The 17,678-nt window shown below is 46.2% G+C and overlaps 1 protein-coding gene across 50 annotated transcripts in view; it reads left to right on the top strand.

Moving 5' to 3' along the window:
* The window catches only part of IGFN1 (immunoglobulin like and fibronectin type III domain containing 1), a 60,536-nt gene that overhangs the window by 6,388 nt on the left and 36,470 nt on the right, over window positions 1-17,678 (top strand). For 49 of the 50 annotated variants that reach the window (XM_080367008.1, XM_080367035.1, XM_080367021.1 and 46 more), the window contains exon 1: window positions 5,669-15,246. The exons of the other annotated variant lie outside the window; for it this stretch is intronic. The gene's annotated coding sequence lies outside the window, so the exon portion shown is untranslated. Of the gene's footprint in view, window positions 1-5,668; window positions 15,247-17,678 lie in introns of those variants that run through there. 50 annotated transcript variants of the gene reach the window in all.

The raw sequence follows: 17,678 nt of genomic DNA, 5'->3' as shown, positions 1-17,678 counted from the left end.
CCAGCTGGGGGACTCCTATCCATGAGGGATTGTCTGTGGTGTGGGATTTCCCTGTTCGTGATCTTTTCAGGTCAGACTTGCTCCCCAGAAGGTAGTGACACTTTTGTTAGAAAATATTCCATCCTGTCTAAATTAATCTTTTTGTTACTAATCTTGGAAGTAATAAGATAGTGTTGTGGCAGGCAGTGCGCTCATCACACATGTAGGATGTATTAAAAATAGACCTTAAAAAATAATTTCTTGGGCCCTTTTAAAATGATCCTGGATCTTTGTCAAGAGAACTCCATGCTTTTCCTCCCCCAGCATTCCTCTCTCCTTGGAATCCTGCTCCCCTCATGGCTTTTTGGTTAGCCTTGCTTGCTGCCATAGATATTATTTCTCATATTATATTTCATCTTCCCCCTCCCCATGTTGCACTGCAGCCACTGAACAGGACAGTCCCTCATCCCAGTCTCAGCAGGACGAGAGGGGATAATGTTGCTGACAGAAGACTATACGAGGCAATTAACAGCTTTTACCAGCAAGTGGATACTGATTGGAAAGCCGTAATTCTGTACTTGTCAAAGAGCCTTCTGCTTGGAAAGGAAGACAAAAGGGCCTGGGCACAGAAGCTGCTCCGTGCTACTGCTACGGCAGCTTTCTGCTTGATCAGGATTTATTTGAGACTGGGTTCCAAGGGATATATTTGATGGGGTTGGCCTGTGCAAATGTGACATGCCACCACTCAATGCTTCTGCATCACCAAGACCTGTGCTGGATTGTTCTGGGCTTCCAGCTCTGTGTAACAAAGGGTCCCATGAGCAGTAAGAGCATGCCAAAAATCCTGTTTCCCTCCATTGCTCTTCTGAGCTCAGGGACTGAGGGGTGTGTAATGCAGAGTGAGATTCATCAGCCTGTGGTTGTAACAGTGAAGAACATCTATGGAGGGAGATACTTGCCCTTTCTATGGAAACATGGGTGATCTGCACTGCTGGGACTGGCAGAACCCTGAGTGCAGCCTTTGTGCAGAGAGAGGGATGGGGGATGCTGTGCCAGAGGGTGTTTGATGCAACACTGGAAGATACTGGTCAGTTACTGGAAGGTGGTGGTGGTGGTATTCTGCTTCACATTGCACTGGCAGTGCTGGAAAGGCTGACACCAACATCAGTGAGTGCTGCACCTGGCGTCACAAGCGTCTCCTGAACCTTGCCGTTGGCTCAGCTTAGTCTGCTGCAGGGATGTGGGGTCTCTGCTGGAGCTTTGCCACAGGTGTTGGAGCAGTGCAGGCCTGTGCTCCTGGCAGGAGAGCTGGAGAATGTCCAGAGCCAATCTGCTCTGGAGGGAGCTCTGGACTGATCAGTGATCCGCCAGACTGCCCCAACCTTGCAGGGTCAGGCCTCTGCTGCCTAGTGCTGTGTTGTTTACTTACCACTAGTTCCCTCCAAACATATGCCTGAGACTAACATATCTAGTGGGTGGCAGCATACATCCCCTGTTCCTCTCTCAGTTGGCCCTATTTATAGATTTCAAATGTTGGCAGGTAGGGGAAGTGAGACATCTGAAGTATGAGAGACTGTCACCGAGAAGGCAGGGTTATTTATCTGAGTTGATGAAACTTCTTGTCATTGCGGTGTATTAGGAACTCTGCACATGTGTTCCAAATCATCATTTCCAGGGCATTGGTGGGCTTGTTATTCAGGACAGAGCAAACAAAATGGTGTTAGAGTGGGAAGAGAGATTTCTACCTGAATAAATTATATCTAGTTATCACCACCTGGATGGCAGTCACATGCCAGGAAATTTCTCCTCAGGGCTAAGATAACATCTCTCCCTTTATATTTCAACAGTCTGATCTCCCGAGCTGTACTGTTTATCTTTTCTACGTACACAGGACGAGTGGAGGGAAGGACCACTCAGCCACATGTCAGATGGGCAGAAATCTCTCCCTGGTGATTTAAAGACAATGGAGAGTGTCTCTGTTATTGCCACCATTCCTTCTTTTGTCTTATCTAGAGGAGGCTACTGCAGCTGCTCACCAGGAACCTCTGCTGCTTGCTGCTCAGTGGTTGGTTCTTTCTCAGTGTGCTGTGAGACCCCCTTAGATCTCTATAGATCTTCTGCCTCAAACGCAACAGAAATAGGGAAGATTATCCTGAAAGCTGATCTTTCTACCATGGCCAGATTTCACAGTCCCTTCCCAGTCTCAATGACTCTTTCCTTGTTGGGAAATACTCATGTCTGATAGTACAGGGGTGGCCAGATAGCCCATAGGAGTGGTGGCCAGGTCTGCAGGGTGTCCCAGTGGCAGGGAATACCACTGCATTCACAATAACCAGCTCTTACTGGCGCAGAGAGCTGCGATCCTACAGAAGGTGGGTGTTTGCCCCTTCTCTGCAGCCTTCTCCCACTGCAAAGGTGTTTATCCTATTGACAAGTGCTGTGGTCCTTTCATAACTGCTGCATTAGCAGAGGATCGAGTAGCACTTAATGGGAGCAGTCTCCCTCATGAAGTGTGATTGAAAAGGTCACCAAGGTGGAAGGGAAAATATTTGCAGCAGGCTGACATAAGCCTTGGCTTCTGATTGACAACAGGTGTATATTTTATGGGCTGCCCTCCCCATCCAGCATTTTTGCTGCCCTCCTCTCCTTCCATGTATTGGCTCAGTGTTTCGCAGCGGCGCCATGGAGCATCTGCAGAGCTCAGTGGGTGGCAGACAGGGGGAATACAACCTGCTGCAGAATTCAGGGAAAAGGTGATTTCAGGCCAAGTGTTGCCTTCTGAATTAGTGAAAGCAAGGGAATCGGGTGAGGTGTAAACAAAGCTTTCTTGTGAAACTGCTCCAAGCTGAATTAGTAGGTTGACTGTGGCTGAGCTCTTTGCTTTAATGGCACAATAAATAGCTTTATTCTCCAAGGCTACTGGTTTTGCTGGGTTTTGCCTCTCCCTTCTCTTGACCCTACGGTGGGTTTGTTGAAATGAGGTTGCTGGATCTCAGCCAACCTACATTTTGGACACTCCCAGTTTGTTCAGCTGAAATCTTACTACTGCCCCTGGCAAGCTGCCACTGAAGTCAGACACATACCAATTGCTTTGCATGTCTTCTCACTCTACTTTCTTGCTGCTTTTAGTGTCCCATCTGCCTTATATGGTTTCTTTTGGGACAATACAGGGTATTCAGTCCAGGCCAAGTTGCTGATGACAAGCTAATTAAAGATCTAGCAAGAGAGGAGCAGCTTAATGAGGGAGAAGTGGGAGGAAGGGCAGTTTGCCAGGACTCTGCTGTGACACTTGCTTAGGGGAGCTAATTGTATGTTGTAATTGATGGTTCAAGGGAGCTATTCACCACACAGAGTAGGGCAGAGTAACAGAGACCTCTTTTGATGGCATGTCCTGAAAGGCTGTGATGGGAGCCACAACTTCCCAGGTCCAGTTCTTCCTCTATGGTGTCACGTAAATACCTCTATCATGGAGTTACGCCGTCTTACCATGTTACAATGGGTGATCTGGAAAGTATGCTACATCTGTGGCAGTGGGGACAAAAAGCCTATAGCAGGAACGGCATCTTCTCAGGACTACTGGTGGTCATGCTGAAGGTCATGTGCTACCCAGCAGCCCTGACTGCGAGCCAGCTCACCTTCCTGCAGCGTACAGTGCACAGAGAGCAACAATCAGCGCAAAAGGGAGGTGGATTCTGGCACTGGCAGGAGCAGATGCTCTGCTGGGTCATTTCATTAGGAACGTGTGTGCTGGTAACTTGCAGGGTAACGTGGGGTTGGCCCAGCCCGGACTCACAGGGAGTCGGCGGCAAACGGCCAAGTCACAGCAGTGTGCTGGCGATGAGGCTGCTGACAGAGCTGCATAGCCCGACACTGGTCTCAGTGCCCCACTCGGTGTCTGCTTCTCCCACTTCATCCAAATTAGTCCAAGCAGGGCAATTCTTCACCTCTGGGGGATGCTCGAGTATGAGGAAAAGCTCGCTTATGAGTATGAAGAGGCTTTTATTTGGCTTTGCTTCCATGATGAGCTTCCTTTCTGAATGGCGTCACTGAGATTTCTGTGAATCACAACCAAATTATTGCCTCTCACCAAACATGGAAAATTAATCAAGAGAGCCTCTGGATGGTCTCTGTAGCTCTGAAAGGGACTGTGGACTGTAATGCAGTTGTGTCAGGTCTTGTGTGTCTTGTCCTAAAGTCTGCAGAAAGACTTTTCTAGTAGTTGCCTCAGGAACGCTCATTTCTCAAGTTAACAAATCATGCAATAGCTCTGTCTCCCACCTCCTCAAGAAACAGTCTGGGGATTCACGGTCCAGCAAAACATTCTTACCCAAAAGGCACAGTACAAGTGCTGTTGTTGTTGCAGTTGTGTTTGGCACAGACCTCTGCCAGGGAGATCTATTTGCAGGGTGAGCTCCCGTCCTTGAAGCCAAGTGCCCAGGGGTGTCAGTAGGTGTATACAGCCACATTCACACTGTCCTCCCTGCCACTGCAACCCCTCCTCACAGCTTCTAAAATTCCTCTCACCAGGGAGGTTATTTCCTTATTATTAACACCTGTTCGGGCAGGCAGATGCGCGGACCACTTACAGAGCCACTAGGACTGAAAGCTTTTATGCATAACTATATCAAGAGGTGTTAAAACTGGCCGTGTGTAATTTATAGTCTGTAGCAGGGGAGTCAGCCCACTAGACTGAGCATGCTGGAGCATTAGCTCTGCTGTCAGCTCAATTGTCAGCCGGATGCCGAAGGAGGTGGAGTGGATACTCTGGGTCACAGCTTTCCGCATTCTTGATCGCAAGTCAGCAGAGTTATGAACCCTAAGACAACTGTTGTGATTCTTAGGCCCTGAAGCACTCAGCAAATCAAATCAAGTACTGTCAAGCAGGCATGCACACAAATACACGCATCTACACACCAAATGATGGAAGAATCACCACTATAACTGACATAGGAGAAGACAGACACACAACAGAGGTATTTCTGCCTCTATGAAATACCAAACTGTGATTTCTACCTAAAAGATGTGGAGGTCTTGCTAGCAGGTGAGAATTGGGACCTTCTATTCTAAGGGCATCACTGGCCTGGATGTTGGTAGCGCTTAAAGCTTGTGTAATGCTGGCTTGTTAGTTCAAATGAGTACACTGTCTTACTTAAAGCTTTCTTCATTGCCCTGCTGCTGGCCTGGTAGATGGGTGCCCTACCGTGCTGTGCACAAAGTTCACTATGATTTGGCTATTGGAAGAGAATGCCTGAGGGCAGGGACAACAAATTGCCAAAATAACTGTACAGCAAGTCACTCCCAAATGGCATTTACTGCAGCCAAGGGTTTCTGAGTTCAGTGTCTCCGGGCCATTTGTCCTCCCAGACTTCACTCCTGACCTTAGAAAAGACCTCTGAATCTGAGCGGCAGAAAGTTGTGTCACAGAGTTCCCATTATAAAATAAATAAACCTCTGTTAACTCTGTCAGATGCTCTGCCTTATTATTCTAACTAGGAGGCTGTATTAGTCAGATTTAATAGTTAAAAATCTCCTGATATTCCTCTTTATAGTCAGTTATTTCCATTTGTCCTTCTTTCACCTTGTCCCCCCTTTTGATATTTACTTTTGTAAGGTATTTAATAGTATTTTCCCCCCTTCTCTCCTTGGCTGGGCTGAACAAACTAACCTTATTCATTCTTTTTTAATATAGCTTGCTCTTCACTACCTTGAACAGCCCATGATGCCATCTCCACACACCTTCTTACTTAAGAAAATTGTTCCTGAATATGAACAAACAGCAGTGTTCCCCGTATTCTGGTGTAGGCCTCAAAAACTGAGATTGAAAGCTGGCCCTGATATTTTTCTAACAGCAATACTTCATCAGCTGGAATTGCACATGGAGTTTTTCTTCCACTGCTTTCACGGTAATTTCTGTTTCTGTTCCCTCTGTTCTCATGTCAGCTTTGTTGTCATCATTATCACTGTCATTATTATTGAAAACTGAGGCTTCACACATTCTCACCCTCTCAACACTGCAGAGTGAACCCATTTAATCTTCTTTTTTTGTCTAGATTTTTTCACTGTTTTAAGGAATTTGTACTATCCTCCTGTGGTTGATATTTGTCACTTCTTGAACACAGCATATCCTGATTTTGAAAACAAACCAGGTTGGAAAAGGCATAAAAACTACTAAAACATCCTTTCTCAAACTTATCAGGACAAGAAACCTGACAGAATCTCTAGGTGTGAAGAAGGTGTGAAGGAAGTGTGCTGGAAAATTAAGGTCATAGCAGAAAAAAAGCCCAATATTTTTTTTATATCTGTGTTCAGTGTGGAGGTCCCTACTCTTTGGTTTCTCATTTGTGAGTGTCTCCGCTGGAGCCTCTCTCAGACTGAAGTCTCAGAAAGTTATGGAACGTATAGATGAAATGAAACCAACAGATTTCAAGGACCAGATAGATGAAAATCTGCCCCAATGTAGGGATTAAATAGCTGAACTATTATCTTTACACTTAAAATTGACTTTGTACCATGCCAAAGACTTGAGGGTTAGAGTCAGGGTCCTGAGTGTAGGAACAGGCCATAATGGCCCTGGCAGGATTGGTGTTTTCATACACCCATGCAAGGTCAAAGGAACCTGATCGTGCAAGGTCTCTTCCTCACTTAAAGCAGATGAAAGTAACTTGTATCCTCTCTGAGCATGCACAAATTTACTCCTTTAATAAACTAGGACTTCCTAGTTGTTAATAATAACTGATATCAGACTGTAGCATGTCAGCAATTTTTTGTAGAGCCTTAATGACAGACTTCAATGGCAAGCAAGACCATTAGAAGAGAAATGTTGCCAGGAATCCTAAATCCCTGACTCTGGCATGCTGAGGTTTGGAAGCTTCCACCCCAACCTGCTCTATGGGGGATGGTTTATCAAGATGGTTGTTGACTCTCAGAAGTTCTCTTTTCTGTATTGCTTGCCCTTCTTTCTTTATGGTCATGCCTTTGCTGATATGCCTTGTCACTCCACCTTCATCTTGATCTCTACTGTATTCATGATTGTTATCTTCTTTTAGCCCTTCACCTGTTTCCACATTTTTTAACAAAGCAAGTTCCTTCAGTTTTGCCCTAGTACTTGTACACAGAAAGTACTTATCCAGTAAAATTGTTAATATCTCCAAGGATGGAGATATGATCTCTCTGGGCTGTTGTTCCAGAGTTTGACCACTCTCACGGGATTTTTTTTCCCTAACATCTTATTGGAACTGCTCTTGTACCTTGTGTCCATTGTTTCTTGTGATGATAGGAGTTTGGCTCTGCCTTCGCTGTAAGCCACCCTAGGTAGCACAGGAGATTGAAATTCAGACCTTCCCCATCCTTTCTTCTCCAGGCTGAAAGCATCCAGCTCCTTCAGCCTGTCTGCCTCATGGGCTCTAACCCCCTACTGAACCTCCTATTTGTTGGCTTTCCACTGGACTCACTCCAGTATGTCCAGACCTTTTTTTTTTTTAACTGGGGAGCCAAAACCTGTACATACTACTTCAGATGTGGCCTCAGAAAAGGAGGGGAAGAACTGCTCCTTTGGACCTGCTGGCCATGTTCTTGCTGATGCAGCAGAGAGCACTACAGGCCTCAGCTGCTTTGTAGACTCTCACAGCTTTCCTGCCACCTTCTGACCAGGTCGGTGTGACTGGCTGCCTGGGACCTGTAGACTTCTTGCCTGATACACCATATAGGTGAGTGTTAAAGAACATTTCCTGCGTGTTCAAACAATTAAGGAACTGCTATAACTACTTGTGTTTAAAAGAGGCTTCAGTTCATTGAGACTTGTAAAGGTAAACTGGGACCATCCTTCTCCTTTGACCCTCTTGGTTGAGCTCAGAAATCAGCTGACATAGTTAAGATGACAGTCATTAGATTTATATGTCCTTTGCTTTTGGCATTCTGTCCCGCTGTCTGATCTGGCAGTTTGGGTCTGTTGACCTTTGTGGCATGTGGCAAGGCCAGTATATCTTGGCTTCTGCCTCAGACGGCTGTGGCTTGTTGTTTAAGGAAGTTTATTTCTCAAGGATATGGTCATAAGTCAGCAATGCGCATGTTCTATTTTTGCAGGCATACCTAGAGAGTCAGGAAGGAGGCCAAAACCCTTCCAGAGAAGACAAACTGCAGATCTCAATGTTCTTATCAATGAGATATAAGTTCATAAGCTACAAAGAAGATACAAGTTATCCAACAGGATAAATAAAGAGAGAGGACAGGGAAAAGAAGGGTACCTGGAATACGAGATAGCCACTTAGAAGATGATGGATAGATAGGAAAATAATACACCAGGATGAAAAAGTTGAATTTTTAGTGTATTTGTATGGGACAGAGAACTAAAATTATACTTCGAAAGATGGACATGTTTCAATAAACACAAAGCCCAGAAATTGTGTCTTCATATTCTTGCAGAAGGTGAGTAGCAACAGTTAATGGTTTACTTGTTTGCTCCCTGCTTTTTAAAGCTTTCCAGAGTTTTTCTCTGTGTCTTCTTGGGCTGCTAGAAGTCTTGTTCTCTGTGCCAGATTGACGCTCCTGCATCAGCAGCCTCCCACTCTGCTGCTGTTGCCAGTTCAGAGTGTTAACACAAGTTCTTTAATATTGCCATGAAAGGAATGCTAAGGATGGTGAAGAGGAGCATCTCACTAGTGCATTCCTCCTCCCAACAAGGACTGGGGAATTGTCAGCGTGACCCAGCTGGCCCTGAGGAACCACAGGGGGTCAAAGTTGTAGTGCCACTGAGGAATACAGGCCAGCCATCTCGGATGATACACATGTGAGGTTTCTCCTCTTCTGTGGTCCATCATGGGCTGCACAGACAGCTCCACCCCTGTATGGTCACTGTGGAAGGAATAATACCTTTGCTCTGGTTACAACCCCTTCAAAGTAGAAACACTTACTGGGTGAAAAGAGAGGAGTGAAAGTGGTGAGTGTAAAATGAGATATGCCTGGAAAATAAGCTGAATGAAGCTGAAAAGCATGAGTGGCTGAGACGATGACCCATTCACTGTCATGGTCATTGACAGCTCTGAACCATCTAGGACCCAATCTGTCAAAGTGATTGACAAGGACATGCTGGACTTTGTGAAGGCCCAAACTGCAAGCAATTTGCTTGCTGTTCAGTTTGCCTCAGAGCCACAGACTAGTTCTGTCTAAATGAAGGGTTAATCAGGGCCTTTTCGTGGGTCTTGTTTCCTTCTGCTCAGTTCCTGGCACTGATATTGTCTGCCCCAGCCACCCTTCCCAGAAGACAGTCCTCCCTCATCCATCACCCGTTCTGACACAGGACCCGACTCTTGACACCCACTCCTCCTTTCCTCTCTTCTCCTTGTCTGGCTGCGACGTATCAGCACCCCTGACATTATCCTGCCTGTTTCAGTGATGCGTCTATCCATCCGTCTGCCTTGAAAAGTGACCTGCTCACTATGTCCCTCTACCCTTCAACCAGACAGGAGCCTGCCTGTCTGCCTGACTGAGAGCAGGCAGAACGTGCTTGGTGGTGGAAAATATAGAGCACATGCAACTGAATGTCACCAAAGGCAATACATAAAAAGTACGCCCTGGAGACTGTCAGAGACCGGGATGTAAACTGGTCCACAAGATGTTGTATCATCGTCTGGTTCCCATTCGGAGGCTCTGCCTTTCCCAGGCAGTTGCAAACTTAGCTGTGTCATAGGGAGTAACATTGCAATGAGATGACAGAACTCAGTGTGAGATGTTAAAGGAGGGGAAGGTGATTTTATTTTAAAATAAAATTATTTCTTTCATTCAGACTCATGCATGCACGTTATATCCCAGTGGTCTTCCCAGCATGTGGGCACCAAGACATGTGCATCCAGGTGATCCCAGTGATGTCAGGGAAGGCTTGAGGTACTGACCTATTAGTCAGGTCTGGACACTTCAAACTGAGATGTTCATTGAAAAATGAAATTTTGTATCTTCAGAAGCATTGAAGTCTGGCAGTGACTTCATGATCTAACACAGCCAAGCACTAGGCCACATGGCAGTCTGACCATCATTCTTTGATGCTCTTTACTGGGCACCTCCAGTTCTGTGCTTGTCTCATCCCTGGGTCAATGGAATAACTGACTAAAGGAGAGCCCTGTGGTTGGGGACACAGCTGGTACAGCTTCACAGCACAATGAATTGAGCATCCCTAGCAAGGAACTATTTTGCTGAAGACGACTGAGACCTTCCCACAAGAGCTAGTTGCAGTTTTGATCCTAAACAGAAAGATTACTGTCTGTGATGCTTTTTAGAAAGTCAGCTTTAGTTTGAAAGGCAAAGTAATTTTTAGAAAGTCAACATTAGTGTGAAGAGCAGGTACCTCCAGGGATGAACTTGGATGAAGACTGTTGTGTAGACAGCATTGATCAATCCACTGCATATACTCGAGTGAGGAAATGGCACAAGAACCAAATTAAATTCCTTGTGAAAAGTCTTGCCATGTTGTTTAAAGTGGGATCGCATAGATTCATTCTAGAGGCTGAGAGAGCATGGAAGGGAGCAGCATCTCAGTCTGGAAATTTCAGAAAAACAGAATCTCCTAACAAAAATGGACTTTCCTCTTTAGTTCCAAAGTAGTGAAGAGTACGTTCAATGAAATGGTACAGTTTTTCCTGTCATATGCTGGGGAGTGAGAGGAGAGGGAGGTAAACCTCTGTACTTGACTGCCTGTCCATTGCCCGGTGCATTTTCTGCTTGCTACCTGCCCCTCCCCCTGGCTCTGCTCCCACCATCCCCTTCAGTCATGAACAGGGAAGGCACCTGGGGCAGATGAGTGCTGCTGAGGGAATAGAGAGGTTGTTTGGGCCTAGAAGTCAGCAGAAGAGCAGAACCACCCATAGAAGCAGGACAATTTAGGGAAGGCAGAGTGGGAGGGAAGGGGGAGCTGAATTTGAAGCATGGTGCTGAGCCCCTTTTGGTTGCAAGGCCTGGGCGAGCTGCTGTGTCACAGGAATAAAGTTCTGAAATCCAGGGATGGGGCTCTGAGGGCACTAATAGGCCTTAATTGCCCTGAGCATCCTCACATGGGACCCCTTCCCACACCCTCCACTTATGGCCCAGGAGCTCTACTTAAACTCAGGCCTGGGCCTTTGTCCCCCTCCTGCCCTTTGCTGTAGTTGCACCTGTATTCAGGCTGGTGCCTGAACTCTTGTGTGGATTTCCCAGGTTGACCTTGGACTTGACTTTTTACCATCGCCTCTCCGCTAGCCCGCATCAGGTGCTGGGTGAGAGCACCTGGTTAGTAAGGTCCCTGCTGCTGCTGGGGCTGCCCCTTCCATCGGGGACCAGCCCAGCCCCGCCTGCTCCCCAGCATCCAGCTCTTACAGGTATTTCCCTGCTAAGGACCCTGGGCTGGCCTTGTGACTGGTAGCGAGCAGTAAAGGCCTGTGACTGTCACACACTGGGTCACTATCACGTGGGAGAACAAGCGAGAGAACTGGCTGCCACGGGGTGTTTGGGGGCAAAAAGCTCAGCTGCCTTCATGGTGTGGTAAAAGCCCTCACAAGGCCATCAGGATCCCTGCAACTGTCAGCCAAGCCAGAGTGAGAGGGTGATATCGGACCTGCCTTGGGCCAGGACCAAGGAGGCGTTTGTAGGCTGGACACTTACCGTCTTGCTTAGTGTCAGCTGGCCTGGTTTGTGCCCACAGGCAGAGGTCAGGTTACCCAGATAGCAATCAGAGCTTACAAGGGCAGGAGTGGTTCTGGGTCAGGTGAGCTCCAGTGAATCCCCTTTGGCACATACTAATTCCATTTGAAGAAGGCTGGAAGAGGTGAATGGTTTCTGACCCAGTTTGGTTATCCCTGCTGCTTAGGTTTTGGCCCATCTTTTTTTATGTGACAGTACCTGGGGCATTCTCATGTCCTCCTGCCGCTATTCTGAAGATGCAGTTACTGATCTGGTGGATGTGGGTGGCTGAGGGGTGGGGAAAAGGGACGTGCAATAGTTGAAAAAGAAGCTCTGGTGGCGGTGGCCCTTAGTTTGTCTTGTAGCTGAACCCCCGGGAAGGCTCTGAGTGCTTTTGGATGCTTCAGTAACTTGTCTTCTCTGCCTCACAGGTGCTCACTGCCCCTTTGGCAGAAGGCTGTAGGACAGCTAAGAGGGGAGTCTGCCTTTATGCCCTGGGCCTGGGTAATTGAGGGGATCCCCAGCACTTTACTTGGTAGAGTTTCTGGTTTTGAACCATACCCTCCACTTGATGTCCGGATGCTTATGCCGAGCTCCTGGCTGTTGGGTAGGTCATTCAGCTCATGGGCTTGTTCTCCACAGAAGCCGGGTACCTGAGATCAGCCTCCCTACAGGCGAGACTTCCAGTGATTACTGACACAGTGTGGCCTTTGAAGGCAATAGTGAATTGTACGTGCTCAGGTGCCTGAAGGGACTGTGATGTATTGTTCTGGCTGGATGCTTGAGAGATGACACACATAATCAAAATGGATCTTTGGTCCCTCAGAGGGATGCTTTGCTGCCAGGCTGCATCCTGGTTTGGTGTGGAGCCTGTGCTTTGGGTCTGAAGCAGTGTTGTTGTGCCTTGCTGTGGGACACTTTTGTCAAGACTACATGCTGGGAGTATGAAAATGGCTGAGATGTGACAATTTGTACAACTGTCTCTAGTGTCCATGTCCAGTTCCTTGAGACTCCATGCTTTTTGAGCATAAAGCTTGAGAAGAGCACAAAGTGGATTGTATTCTTAGTCTGTCACAGCAGAGGTTCAGGGTTCTCAGGCTTAATGCACTAGTAGGTTGTTTCCGTGTTTTATCCTCATTTGATGTAGAGGTGTGAAGGTTTTTGTGCCCTCAGTACAACTTCTAACGGACAATTTAATGACTGGGTTGCAAACGTGGAAGGGGAGAGGGCCAGAGCTGGTCAAGCTGACAGTGTTTTAGGATAATACTCTGTGGGAGAGTAACAAAATCTGTCTGTGTCGTAAATAAATCTGAATGGCTTATTTTGGCAAAGAATTTTCATTCCTGACAAATGCAATTTTGAGACAACCAATAACCACTTGCTAATTTGGGATGAAATTACAATTGGAATCTCACATCCTCAGGTCAGTGCGGTCATAGTATTTGGTGGGTTTCCAGTAGAGTTCTCTCACATGTCTGATAGGAAATAATATTTATGAGGGTTGTCAAAGGGAAGGGAATACCCAGGCGTACAATTTGTTGAAGTGGGTTATTGGAAAGGGATGTGTCAGGATTGCTAAGTAAAGCACATTACATAAGGCTGCCCTTTGGGTTTCTGAGGTCTGGTAACTGGGACATATTTTCAAGTCTATCATCAGACTGATTTTAGCATCTCCTGGGTTGTTAGTACTCTGCTTTTTGCAGCAGAAGACCTTTTTTCTCTTCTACCACATGAAATGGGACCTTCTTTGTTTTGCTGACTGCAAATGTGTGTAAATGTGATTCTTTGGGATGTCACCTGCGCTTTATGGCTTAAATCTGTTCCAGTATAACTTCAGCAGATTGTGCGACAGCTAAAGCGCTCTCATTTACAAGAAGGATGCTTAGCTATTGATGGGCAAGGTAGGAAATCCTCAGCAGATTTCAGTTGGCCACTGTGATGTCAAGGGACTGAGAATCCAAACTCAAAAAACTGGCTAATCTGAAGTAAAAGGGTTAGGGAATGATAACCCCATTTGAGTTATCTGGTTTCCTGGAAAGTACATAAAAGTACAAGCAAAACTGCTGTCCTCCTGCTACTTCATCTTCATACTTCTTGCTGTGCCTTCTTAACAATTAAGGGCTTACCGAGGCTTGGTGCACTGGAGGTATAGTTTTATGTGGGGTGCAATAGGCCCCTTGCCTGGTGTGTGTGGGTTTGCTTTCAAGTGGTTAGAAGCAAAACCTTTGAAAATTATGTTTTCCTTAGATTCTTGCATCTCCTGTTGGATGGCGCTGGACTAGCTGGTGTGATTCCAGGCTAGGTTACATCGTTGGGGCTGTGGACTTTGCCCACGTTTCAGTGCTTGAAGTGCTTCATGTACAGCCTATGCCACAAGCACATTTTATTTCTTGAAGAGGACAAGCTGCTGAACTTTATCCATCTGCTTTTTAAAAGCTCTGATGTGCTTGTGTGCGCCTTCCCTCACAGTTTGTGCAGGATTGCCTTTGAGATTAGTGAGTATGGCTGACATTATCACCCAAGGTGTGACTGTCCCTGAGGTGAACAATGTGGGCAGTGAAACACCAGAAATGTCTGTAGCTTGCAAACCTACGAGGGGTGGGAGCAAGGAGAGCTTTGGGTAGTCCATGGGTGCCCACTACCCTCTGCAAGCTGAGGAAACTGTGTGTGTAAACCTCTTCATCCCCTGCCTTAGGCTCTTTTATTTTGGGACTCTCTTTTGTTTTCATTGTTTTATCTAGATTAGCTCCAGGTGACTCTGGATAAATGTCTCCTAGCAGAAGAAGCCTTTCCTGATAAGCAGAACCTAGTCCGTACATCTGATCTCCATTTCCAGCCTGACCTAACGGTTCCTAATTGCCTGCTAATGCTTCTGAGGTACCTTTAGTTCCAAGGGGTATGCACAGCTATGCAGGTAAGGGAGGCTGCTCTCAGCCATGTCACTGGAGTGCAGGCTCATGCTTTTCAACTGCAAGCTAATAAATTCTGTGAACTGGTGCTGTGAAATGTTCTGTTCATCCTTTATATTTGTAATACTAACTCTTCAAAGAGTTATTTTTAAAAGGAGCATATTTGGAGACGCCTCATCTTTAAATGTCTTGGCCACTCAACCGAAGTTAGTAACCCTAGCTGTTCTTGAGATTGGTTTCAAACCAATAAAGCTGCAGTTTCCTTTAAAACATCCAGAGCCATTCAGCTGTGTCAAAGTTTTTAATGAGTTGCTGTGAAGAGGAAACACAATCTGCAGAAAAAGCACCACTCCAATGACTTGTGAAATGGTGAAGAATTATGTTAATCTCAAATTTGTCCAGCACCATTACTGGTATGGACTGAAATAATAATGAATAGGAGGCAGGTGCATCAGGTTCCCATAAAAAAATATCATCTGGATGTCTCACAGGCTAACAGCCCTGTGACAGGCTTCACCTACCAGAGGGAGAGGGCGAGAGAGAGATTTAAGTGTGAGAGAAGGGGAGGCAGAAGGCGAGACGGAGGGAGCAGCTGAGGATCCCAAGGACCCAGTACTGATCTTACAACTGAGCACTGACTGCAGAAAGGACTGGGGGGAGCTGCAGCTTGGACAGCTGTCAGGGCAGAAGAGGACCTCTGCGGTGGCACAGGCAGGTGGGTGCTGTGTACCTGTTTCGGTAGCCGTGTTTGCTGTGAGCCAAGGTGCGTTTGAGCTCCTTGCGATCCCCTTCACAAGGCGGGAAGGGTGACTGATGGGGAGTGACAGACCCTGCTAGTTTCATGACTGCAGAAGGGAGGACACTGCAACACTTTTGTGAAAATGCAGGATTCCTGGAGCAAGGAGGGGTAAAAGGGGGGAGATGCTGTCCTTTCCACTGTGATTATTTCTGTTTTAGTTATTTCTCCATTGGATGCTGGCATAGTTTTCTGTCTCAGGATGACACTTACTTTATTCCATTATTTAGTGCTGGATAAGGAGAGAGTTTGACAGAGAACAACCTTCAGAAGTAATGGGATGGCATTCCCAGCGACGGGAGTCCTCTGGCACCATGTTAACTTGGGCAGGCAAAGGTCAGGCAGGGCAGCACTAGAACAATGCCGACAATAATATTCAGATGTCCCGCAGAGAAAGCGGGAAGGTGGTACATGCTGCGGACTCTTGGTGTTTCAGAGAGATTTTCTTACTGTTTGTTTCAGTGTCAAACTTCCTGGGACATTAGAGCATGAAATATTAAAATAGCTTGTCATGCGAGGACTGGGCTTTTTTCATCTGTTGCCACTGAGAGGTTGGGGAAACAAATAAATAAACCAGAAGCGGGGTATTTGTTGTGTGCTCTAGTTTGAAGCGGGGCCAGGGGAGGGGGGAGCAGGAATGAGAAAAAGCCTTATAACTTGGGTCTTTTGTGGCATCTGAATAGCACAATTTTATTTATTTTTTTTTCGCTGTTTGTAGTGAGCTTTATTAACCCTCTGCACGGCCAAGGGGTGGCGTATGCAAAGCGGTTCAAATATACATAGTGAATGTATATTTAAATGTGGATAGAGAAGAAGACATTTGGCAAAGTCCAGTGGCCATATAGGGTCAAATGAAAGCGATGCAGGCACGCCTTACTTTCTATATTCATTAAAGCACACAGCGGGTTAAAATGTTGTTTTTTTCAGTATCTCAAGGAGGGGTGAAAAGTACTGGTGGGGTGGTATGTCTGGTAACATGTTGATGTTTAATCGCATCTTTGGTGAGTCTGGTAAGTGAAACCCAACACTGGCCAGCCTAGGCATTGGAGCATGTAAGAAAGTCATTAGAGCAGCTATCGTAAGGGAAAGGATATCATAGATCAGATAGAAAGAAATCATAGATCATGCTAGCAAACCCCTCCAGTCAGTCATGGCTGCAAACAGATTAAATCGGTCCTGACCAAGGGAATAGAAGGAATTCCATGCACCGTGGGAAGCAGGGAGCTAATCTACAGTGTGAAAGCAGAGCGCTGCTGCTTCTTGAATTTGTTACCCTGATTCTAATCTTTTCCTTATGCTGAGTTGCATCTCAGCGTCTGAAAGTCCAGCTAACAGCAGTGGGTCTAATCATGGCTCTGCGTGAACAGTGATGACAGACCTCAGCTTGCTGGTAGCAAAGGGGCAGAGTGGCATCTTGGGTGTGGGAGGTAAAATAACCAAGGCTTCGAGCCTTAAAATAGTCCTTTAAATTTCTTCTGGAGTGTACAACATGGATGAGCTGATGTTGAGGAACTGGGCTGAGCATGAGCTTCTTCCACTGAAATCAAAGTGAGCTGTGAGTACTCAATACTTGGTACATCACATATATTTCAAATAAAATACTATGAGTCCAGAAGACTCATTTGCGGCACCCACTTGTGTGGTGTGACTATTCCTTATCCTGGTGCAGGACATTCTCCTGGTAAAAATAAAATGTCTTCCTGTGACCCACCGGGTCCATGGCCTGATCTGAATGATAAAATGTCCTTTTACTTATACATGACTAGCAAGATCGGTACTGTCAGACTCACCTGACTCGATGCGGTATGTTGGGTGGCGGTAGGAATGCAGGTAACTGGTAGTCTTCAGTGAATTTGGACCTTTATTCCATTTTTTATGCCCTTTCCCATCCTTGAATGAATGCAACTTTTTTTTTTTTTTTTTTTTTTTTTTTTGTGTACAGTGTTTATGGGGTTCTCATTGCAATTATGTTGAAGTAGCCTTTGAACCCAAGTTCTGAGCTTTGCATACCTTGACCTGTTACATATCTCTGAATATTTCTGCCCCAAAGCCTCCCTGACATCGCCTTGACCTTCAGCGCAGCGACTGACCGGACCCCCACGCTGCAGGGCAATGGTGTGGCTTGGCCAATCGACTCAAGTAAAAGACTAACTTTTGACCTTGGTCATCTGTTAGTGAACTGGAAAGTCCGGTCAGCTTTTTGGACCTACAAGGTCTTGGTTTCTTCACTTCTTGCTCTGTCTGAGCCATGTGGTGGGCACCAATTGTCTATAAGAAGAGTTGTGCCAGTGTCACTGGTCAGAATGGGTAGACTTCATATTGATATGCTGAAGAAGGGAATTGCAGGGAAA

This window comes from Falco punctatus, assembly GCF_963210335.1.
Source record: "Falco punctatus genome assembly, chromosome: 17".
NCBI lineage: Eukaryota > Metazoa > Chordata > Aves > Falconiformes > Falconidae > Falco > Falco punctatus.
Note: the sequence above shows the minus strand (reverse complement) of the source record. Positions and strands in the feature narration are given on the sequence as shown.